This window comes from Akebia trifoliata, unplaced genomic scaffold, assembly GCF_017979445.1.
Source record: "Akebia trifoliata isolate Shusen 1 unplaced genomic scaffold, ASM1797944v1 Contig00526, whole genome shotgun sequence".
NCBI classification, from domain to species: Eukaryota; Viridiplantae; Streptophyta; class Magnoliopsida; order Ranunculales; family Lardizabalaceae; genus Akebia; species Akebia trifoliata.
Genome location: NW_028237066.1, coordinates 20,597 through 31,171, shown reverse-complemented (window position 1 = coordinate 31,171; position 10,575 = coordinate 20,597).

Sequence of the window (10,575 nt, the reverse complement as noted above, 5' to 3'; positions counted from 1 at the left end):
AAAATCATTTATAATAATTATAAAAATAAAATAAAATAAATTGTTATCAAATAGAAAATAGAAATGACAGAATTTTACAAATAAAATAAAATCATATAAAAATTAAAAGTTACCTGACTTGATTTCTTCAAGTTCTTCTAACATCTCTTCAACATCAATTGGAATTGGGGAAGCACGTAACTAATCTTGCCCACAAATTAAACATTTCACGAACTTCAGAGTTAGAGAACTACGAAACGGATCTACCACGCGATCCCCAATGCTAAAAGTAGTTTCAGAAGCAACAGTGAAAATTGGAATAGCTAACAAATCTCGTGCCACCATAGAAAGTATGCGATACTTAGAAGAATTAATTTTTCACCAATCCAAAATATTTAAATTTATGTCTTGCTTCTCAACACTTTCTTTTAAATATCCATCTACTTCTGATTTGTAATCCACACTTTCTTCTTTTTCTAAGTGCTTCAGAAACTCAGATTGAAATGACTTGACTAGAACATTACCTTCACCAGTTAGTTGATCAACTTCCATCTCATTTAAAGTTTGAGTAAAATCTTTTAAAGAAACAACTGAAATTGAATTGAGAAACTGATAATACTGAAAAATTTAATTCATTGTTCCCCTTATTTTTCTAATCAACTCCTTAATATTTATAAGTGGATAAACCTTTGAGTAACAAAATTTGACATATCTTAACTTATAACGAGGATCCAGTACCACAACAATCAATAATATCTTGTTTACCTTGTCAATACTTCTCCAATACCTATCAAATTTATCCTTCATCTTCAATGTCATAGAACTCAAGCAAGGATCAAGACTTTTAGACCAATCAGAAATAGTATTTTTAATTGCGCAAACTTCATGAAAGTAAGAATTAGCAGTGACATAAAGAGAACCTGATATTCGTTTAGAGGCATCCTAAAAAATTTTGTAAAAATTTAATCAATACTCGAGTATAATTCTACTCATCTTTAGTGGGAAGCCCTCCTCTAAGTTTTTTTCTCAAATTATGATTCTTGTTCTTCCACCCGTTCAAATATTTTTTGAAATTTTATAACGGTATCCAACATAAGATATGTTGAATTTCACATAGTTGGAACATCAAGGACTAAAGAACTCTTGCATGTAATTCTCACTTGGTCAACATATTTCTTAAATTGTTGAGTTTTTTACGGAGAACTCCTTACATTGAGGTGAGGCAATTGGTAAAACAGTTGAGTTATGCTTGTTTTAATGGAGTATAAAGAATGTGTGTACTATTACGGTTGATAACGCAAGTTCTAACTATTAACCAATCAAAAAAGAAACACAAAAGAAAAGAGAAAAGGCTACTGTTTCATTGATTGTATGTAATGCAATTGAATACAAAAAATAAAATAATTTAATCTAAATACAAAGAGACTATATATATGTTAAGTCAAAGGAAATTGAAAAGACTATTCTACCCTTAATAAACAATAAATAAAAAAATAACCCTATATTTCTTAACACTAACGACGTTGACATTGGTTATTTGAAAAAAAAAATTGAACAAAAGGGGTGATTGCATTTTAGAAGGTGAATTTTTTTGCATATGAGGTGTTGTGCACATATATTGAATTTGATAGTAAAAAAAGGGATTAATGATGTGTATGATTCTAAAAGTAGAGTCCGCAAGACTGTGAATTCCTTACATATTTCATAGTCTCGCGGATTCTACTTTTAGAATCATGCACATCACTAATCCCTTTTTTTACTATCAAATTCAATATATGTGCACAACACCTCATATACAAAAAATTCACCTTCTAGAATGCAACCAACCCTTTTGTTCAATTTTTTTTCAAATAACCAATGTCAACGTCATTAGAACTTGCGTTATCAACTACAATAGTACACACATTCTCTGTACCCCATTAAAACAAGCATAACTCAACTGTTTTACCAATTGCCTCACCTTTATGGCTAGTGACAACACAAAAATTAAGTATCTTTTTATGTAGTTTTCAATTTTTATCAATGAAATGTGCAGTGAGACACATGTATGAAATGTTTTGCAAAGAAATCCACAAATCCATAGTAAGAGAAACTCTTTGGACATAAGTATTCAATATTTTCTTCAACTTCTTATTTTCATTTGCATACAATTGTAAGCAATCTTTTGTCACAGTAGTGCGAGACACTAAACAGAATTTAGGTTGCAATACACTTAAAAAATATTGAAAACCTTCGCACTCCACAAACTTAACAGGCAACTCATCAATGATTATCATTCTTATAAGGACATTCCTACATAACTCTTGGTCAAATTTAAAAGAGGTAAAACTACTATCTATTTCTTGTCCTGCTATTTGAAATGATAGGACTTTTTGCTTCTTGTCATCACTATAAGATACTTAGGACATTTAGTTAAATGTTTCCTTAACGTACTAATCCCATTAATACTCGAACAACCATAATCTGAACTACAATAATTACATTTGGCTCTTTCTGACTTCTCCCCCCCCCCCTTATCATTTTTTATTTTAGTAAAATGATTCCAAACATCAGATTTTGGTCTATAAGGCTTCTTACAAGTTGAGTTTACCTTAGGTTTTGAGGCAATAGTGCTAGTAATAGTAGAATGATCAAAAGGAGCAGAAGGAGTATAATCAATAACTGACTCAATATTGGCATTGCTAGTGTCTTTGTCTCCCATACTTAACATCTAACAAAAAGAAAAATATATCAATTAAGTCCCAATATACATCAAAATGTTTAAAATAATTAAGTAAAAAAAACATTTAACATGGATTAATGCTCCAATTAAATGGCTAATTATGAACTAATTTTTTCATGAAACATCCAATTAGATAAATGGTAAATTATAATTTTTGGAGAAGAATTAATTTTTCATTTTAGGAATTAAAATGAATAGTCAACAATTTTGAGTTTATCTTTTAGTAAATCAGCCAAAAATAAATAGATAAATAAGGTGTATTTGTTTTTTTCTTTGCAAATTGAGCCTTCTAATTATAAAAAATATGAAATCGAAATAAATCATAATCAACCCCAAATCCCTAATATTTAGTTGGATTTTTTAAAGTTAATTTGGAGCATCGAGAAGGTAAAATACTTGACCCATTAAATAAGCATCTGTGATAAAAGTTCAATGAACATGCAGATCGATAGTTTTTCCTATTAAAGGAAGAAACTGGAGCTTTAATAGATCGGCTGATCCTTCTACTCTCAAATCTGAATCTGCTTTAACTTCTTCTCCTACATTCAAAGATCTTTGGAAGAAAATCTCCTACAATGGAAAATCCATCAATCAAAATGCAGAGCTCTTTGTTGATTTCGTCTCTGATAAGGTTAGTTTCTTCCAACTATACATAGTTTTTTTTTAATTCCAATTATACAGATGAATCGAGTTTGGATTGGTCTTGAGAAGGCTCCGGATGAAACTTTTAATAATAAGATATAAGGGTGAGTTTTAATGCTTTGTTTTCTCCAAACTAAAAATTATGTTTTTTTTGGGTTTTTTTTTTTTGCTAATTTTATTGTGTTCATTTGTAGTTTGGGAATTGCGTCAATTGGCTCATATTAAGCCTTCTGAAAGTTTGTTGAAATCTATTACCAAGGAGGTTACTAATGTTGAAATTACATATCCAATAAGGTTTGTTGGTTTTCTTACCTCTGTACTTCATTTAATTTTTTTTCAAGAGAACGACGAACCGTCGATAGTCGGAGTTGAGATGCAGCCCACGGTCGCACAGTTGTACTATCACACACAATGACAAGAGAGAGAGAGAGAGGACCATCGGCCGCCAGAGTTAAGCTCGCAGCCGCATGTTCGCTACAACTGCAAGAGATGAGAAAGAAAGAGTAGATGGAAGTGGGAACAAAATAACGAGAGTTAAGGTTTACTGGTTTTGGTTTTAAAAAAAATTAAAAATGAAATATATATATTTAATATTTTATTTTAAATAAACATTGGTTCGATTTTTTATATTGTCTAAACCAAGAACCGAATCGAATTCATCGATTCTTCTTTTTTAAACTTGAAATCGAATCGGTATCAGTCTAAACCGAACCAAACCAATCCAAATTCCACGGTTTGTTTCGGTTCTCGATTTGAATCGAATTAAGTTGCACCCCTATTACCAATAATGATGGATTCTCGTGAAATTGCATGATCGAACGATGCTAACTTGATCTTCTCGTTAGAAGTTGTGTAATTAGGATTAGGATTTTTGAAGATAAAATAAGTTATTGGTGATAACAATAAAGAGATTGCAAGAGCTCCCAAACAAAAAAACATGGAAAATAGATCAAATGGGTCTCATTGATGCAAAATGAGGCATGTTGTTTACCAAAAAGGTCATAATATTGTATGATTTTGACAATATTATTATAGAAAAATTCATATTTATCATCAATACTCGAATCATCCTTTAAGTATGTGCGTAGTCTTTGAGTTTTAGATTTGTATGGATCTAGAATTGTAGTGCCACTTGTAAAAATGAGATGTTCATTTCGAACCTCAATACTATGATAGTTTGGAGTCATCATCATTATTTTTTAGGAATGACAGTAAATGAGTACCTAAAATAGTTTTTTAAGAAAATCAAATTTTGATATTTGTAGTGACTCTTATCAATGGAAAATGAACATAATTTACATAAGATCAGGGTAAAAAGGCCAGTTAGAGAATGAAAAAAATGTTAAGCACCACATTCTCCACCTTAAGGTGGTTTACCTTTGAAACTTAGTCATTTTAGAAAATAATTAATGAAAAAATCTATTAAAAAAAATACATGAAGACGAATATGTGCATAGAGTGAAAATATACCCTTTAAGAAAATGGCTTGATATTAATGTGAGACATGGAGATATAGAGAAGGATATCCCCATGAGGTCTACATTTTTTACATGAGTTGGAATGTTGGTTTAGATTTTTTGAGAGATTTCATGGATGTAATTCCCTTAGAGTTATGACCTTGATGCATACATACTTGGATAGAAACTTTGTGCGTCAATCTTATCTAAGAGATGACACAATTTTTCATCATGAGCAAATATATGTTGTATGTGTGCATTGTGTACATTATGATGCATGAAAGACTAGATGGGTTAAGAAGGCTTTCAACCTTCATCCGTTCAATCAAACCGTTTCAAGTATTCTATGACCAAAGTTTCAACCTGCTTAGAATGAAGGAGTGTTCTTTATTATATCTTACAATTTTCTAAAAAAAAATGATAGAAGAAGAAGATAATATAAATGCTTGAAAATAAAACTAAGTCTTAAGTCACTTTGTCCCTTGATATTCTTGAATGAGTTTGTCTTAGATGAAAAAACTTGTAAATTGAGAGTCTTAACTAAAAGTTGAAGGTAAGAGATGACTGAGAATTTTAATTTGGAAGATTGAAAGTTAGAAAGAGGTTAATGATTTTTTAGTAGAGATTTAAGTTGAGAGGTTTGAAAATTTGAGTAGATATTTTAATAGAGTTTAAGGTTGAGATATAGAAATTTGAGGGCATGAATTGTTTATAGAAAATGAGACTATTTATATAAATTTTAAAATATTTTAAGGGTAAAATGATCTAACTCTAAAAGTAAAAGAAAAATATATGAGCTTCATTTTATTTTTTTTCATTTATATAAGGGTAAAGGTGGAATTTGTGAGATCCTAAAAACACATTTGATCTTTGGTATTTTAGTAAATACCTCCAAAAGTATGAGTAAAATGGTGAGAGGTAGAAACGTGTTTTGGAAGGATAAATAGCAGAGTGACATGTGTAAAGTGATATGGTAGGTAAAAAATAGATTTTGGTTTATTTGTAAATAATATATAAAACATGGTTAGGTTATGATATATGTAGGATTGGATTGGGTTAAGAGGTGAAGTAGTGATGCCACAAAGCTGAAAGGAATTCTTAGCCCATGGGCCAAGCAAAAAGGGGCCTTAGGCCATTTATTAGAGATAAAACAAGCATTTTTGGAGGTTGAGATCCATTCCAATTTTTATTTATTTTGGACCATTTTGTGTTGAGGGATCGTTCAAGTTTGGGTGTCTACATGTCCTATATGGCTAAAAGTCTTGGAATAGTTTGATTTTTTATGAGAATGATCTCTATGACGAGGAAATCATCCTCACAATAAATCAGTCCATTGCGAAACTTTTTAGCCATATATGACAAAGTTTTGTCTAGAACGTTGTCTACAATTTTATCTAACGAACATTGTCCTATATATATTGATCAATTATCCAATAAACATATAATCCATCTTCTAGTTTTTTCTTAAGATGGGTAAGTTGGACTTAAACCCACGACATTAAAGTTGCTTTGCAATGTGTCAAACCAATTGAGCGATGGGTCTAAGTCTCCCATTTTCTAGTTCTTGCTTCATGATTTGGTGTCACTAAACCATATGGAGAGATGTACATGGTTGTTTTTAGGACAAAGTATACACCCAATTGTGTTCTTAGTACTCTTCTGGGGTTTTATTTCCTTTTTGTCCAATTGAAAGTCACGTTCACCTCTGTTGCAGATTAAAGAGAACATGAACTAACCAGTGACAGGGATCAATTACGAAAAATGAGACTAAATGATTCTTTTGTTTATTATTATTATTATTATTATTATTTTCTAGTTTTATTTTAGAAAACTTCTATTGCCACACTAACTTTTACTAAGAGCACACCTAGATTTGTGCTAATTACATGGCGATTTCATATGAATTGGGGTGGTGGTAGCCAAAGTTAGCGTGGCAATAGAATCTCTCTTATTGCTACACCTACAATTTTTTATAAAATCAAATAATGAAGTTAGATATCGTCTGTGGGGGTGCGAATAACCATTGTATTGTTTTTATGACTGCAACCCATTGCCATTTCTTCTCTGAAAAAGCTCTTCGCCTTGGGTTTCTACTAAAAGCTCTTCAAGTCTTAAGGGACTGATTTTGAGATGGCCGTCGCTCCCCTTTATTTTTTACCCTTTTGTTTCAAAATCACTTCTTTAGTGTGTTGGTGTACATAATTTCTTCAAATTGGCATGTTATAAAAATAGGAATATAAGTTCTCCTTTTTATTTATATAGAAAAATTACAAGTTTGCTTTGGTTTAATTACAATCGGCATCGATAAAATCACATTTCATCTCACCACCAACTTCAAAGCTTTTTTTTGTGTGTCTTTAGATAATATTCAACACTGTTATGTGATCAATAACCAAAGGGCTGCATTATATATCTTGGAGGGGTTTGTTAAAATTTTGATGAGGTCTTAGTTGGAATTTCTTCAATCCACAGGCCTTAGATACAAAATTAATCGATGAACAAGAAAAGATAAACCAAAAAATCAATTCCAAAAGTGGTCTTGTTGGATTCTCGTGGAAAACCCTAAATCAGGGAAAAATCATAGAGCCACATCGATTTCAATGTTTGCTCAAAAGGCCAAAAGAAATGATTTTGATGAGTCACTATGTAGATGATTCGATAGTTATTTCACTTGAGATGACTCGGCCTAATCACAATTGATTGGATGATTGTAAATTTTCAGCTTTAAATCAACTTTTTATGAGGTTAGCCCCCAACAATTACAAGTAATTGGGGAGCAAATTTGCTCCTAAATCTTAATATTTAGGACTATATCTATGGTTGCAACCCAAAACCAATAATGAGGCCAGGATTTTGTCCATGTGGGGGCAACTAAGAATAGAAAAAAAAATTGTGGGGGCGACTTAGAGTGAAAAGAAATATTTTGTGAGGGCAATAATTGTTGATTTTTTTTTATCACTAACTAACATTTGTCGCAATAGCTTATTAATCTAAAGACTTTGAAAATTCTTATGACGGCAAGTGCCCCTACTATAAATCCGCCCCTACCCAACACAACGCTAAAAAAATTCGTGCTCAAAGCCACTCATAGGGCCATCTAGCCCGCGTTCCTATAATTAGTAATAACGTGGGCTTTAGAGGCCTGAATTTGAATTCTACGAATGGGCCCACGTTCCTATAATGGTGTTTTGGTCTTCCCATCCTGGTCTTAATTTTAAAAAGAGAGATTCTATTGCCACACCACCTTTTGCTAATAACACCCCAATCCATATGTAAATCACCAAAGTTAACACATCTTGGGTGGCATTAGCAAAAGTTGGTGTGGCAATAGAAGCTCTCTTTTAAAAATTATCTTGGAACAAGATGACTTGGGCGAGTTATACTGAACTCAGGGAAAACATGGTGGGATAGTCAATGTAATTGGTCCTTCTCATTGACTCGTCTGGGCTGATATTATGAAATATCAACCAAGTTTATGAAAACTTATCGGACTCCAATAGGTTTTAGTGTGTCTTTTCCCCCCGTAAAATAATAATTATTTAAATGTTGTAATTTATATATAAATATGATTCTGTGTTAGAACACTAATAATCCATTATATAATAAATAAAAAAATAATTTAAACAGTTCGAATCCTCGGAGAGGAAATGAGATGACACCTTTTAAGCTTCCTATCATGATATTTGGAGGATAGTTTTAAGGCTCGAAGTCAAGACGATTTGATGAGTTGCAAGTCTAGTCCAATCAAAATAGATTAAAAATTCATAAATAATTTTTAAAAATATTCAGATTTTATTCTCCACAAAAATATCAAATATAGCAGCAAAACTATGTGAGTTTCTGACACAAACTTGGTGCATTTTCAAGCTGGCTTGGCCAAGTTGATTGATAGACTTGATGATTCCCCAAGTTGACTCAATGAATTGTTTCCATCGAATTTTGGGGTGAGTTGACTCGACCAATCTTAAAACTATGATATTCTTTAGTACCTCCGGACCACTAACCAAGTAGTGGCCTAGCACTAGGCTACAAACGTGCATTTGTGGGTCAAATATAAATAGTATGGGTATTTTGGGCCCAACTACTATGTTGTATACACTGGCCCACAAATCTATCAGCTTTAGATTATTCAACTGTTGTGTCCTAATTGTGATCATTGTTTCATAAGTTTCGACTGTTGATCAACGACTATAGTCCATCCATCAATTATGATTAGGAGTGGCAATTGGTTGGGTCATGCATGGTTTCAAAACTCGTCCGAGACTAAGACGTATTGCCTAATTCATCTTGGTATCAGGCATGGATGAGACAGATGGACAAGTCAATTTTTCGGACGAGATTTAAAACCCACATTCATTTTTTTTTTTTTTTTTTCTTTTTTGAATGAGATGTTCCAACCGTATTGAAAAACTTGTCCGAGATAATTCAATATCTGGCATGGACGAGATGAGATGCGAAATTGAGTTTTAAAACCATGGTGTCATGTTGAGGTAAGGGTATTTTGAAAATTTATTCAACCCTAACCTGACCCATTTAATAATTGTGTTAAAAACTTAAATCTGGACCCATTTATTAAATAGGTAACCTGTCTCGACTTGTGTGACTCGTTTAGTAAAACTATAATCTTAAGTGGAAAAATAAAAATCATTATTAAAAATAAAGTCACACAACCATAAACCAATATCTACCAACATAAATTAAGTATCACAAAACATAGATTAAGTATTTTTTTTTAAATAAAAAATTTCAAAGTTTTTTAAATTTTATCGTCTACATCCCTGTAGCATGGGATCATATTTTTGGATGCCTCATGGGAACACAGTCAAGAAACTTGGTAAGGAAAGTATTTTTTTTCCTTTCCCAAACTGAAAGCTTCACCCTTAATTATTTAAAAATAAATCTTAAAACACCTTTTATATTTTATAAAAATTGAAAAAATGTACTATGAAAAAGTTATTTGAGATACTAGTAAAAAATGGGTAGTTTTAAAAATTCTTTAATAATTGTTGGTATTTGAGATATCTCATACATTTCATGATTTAAAACAACATGTTAATGACATAATAACTAAACATATCAAAATGGGTTAAGCGGGTTGATGTCCCTAACTTAGACACCACCCATTTAATAATTGCTTTAGACGGATTGACATTATTATAATCAAAACCCACTAATTTCGTGTCGTTTTCAAGTTGTGTATGCAGGCATGTTAAGATTGCCACACCTAGTTATGATCAAGGAAATTTGATGGGTTAGTGAGCTGATTGGTCACTTGTATTGTATGGTTTGAAGTCAAGGACTCATGTTTGGAATGGTCAATATCAAGACTCAGACAATTTCCAAAATTACCTTTAAAAAAAAGTCTCATACAATTTGGACTTGAGTCCACGAGAGAACAAAGTTGCGTACAAGTAGAGGTTCTGTTGAGTTAAACCGAATTAAGGTTGGGTTGTTCTAAACTTGACCTTGATTTTGTTAAATTTGGACTTGCCCCGAGTCTAGCTACCTCAACTTCTAACTTGATTACATGCTATAACCAATTTCAATTCCATCGAACTTTGGCAAAATTCATACTTGGCTTTGTCTTTGGGATCAATCGAGATTGAGTTGCTCCTCAGATGAGTCAACACATCTTGGGTGAGATTAATCGAGATTAATTTATTACTTAACATACCTTGGAGTGGATTCTAACTGCATCAATTTGTTGCATCCAAAAATATAATCTGATGCACAAGATTATAAATGACAAAATTCAAAGAATTTTAATTTTTTTGA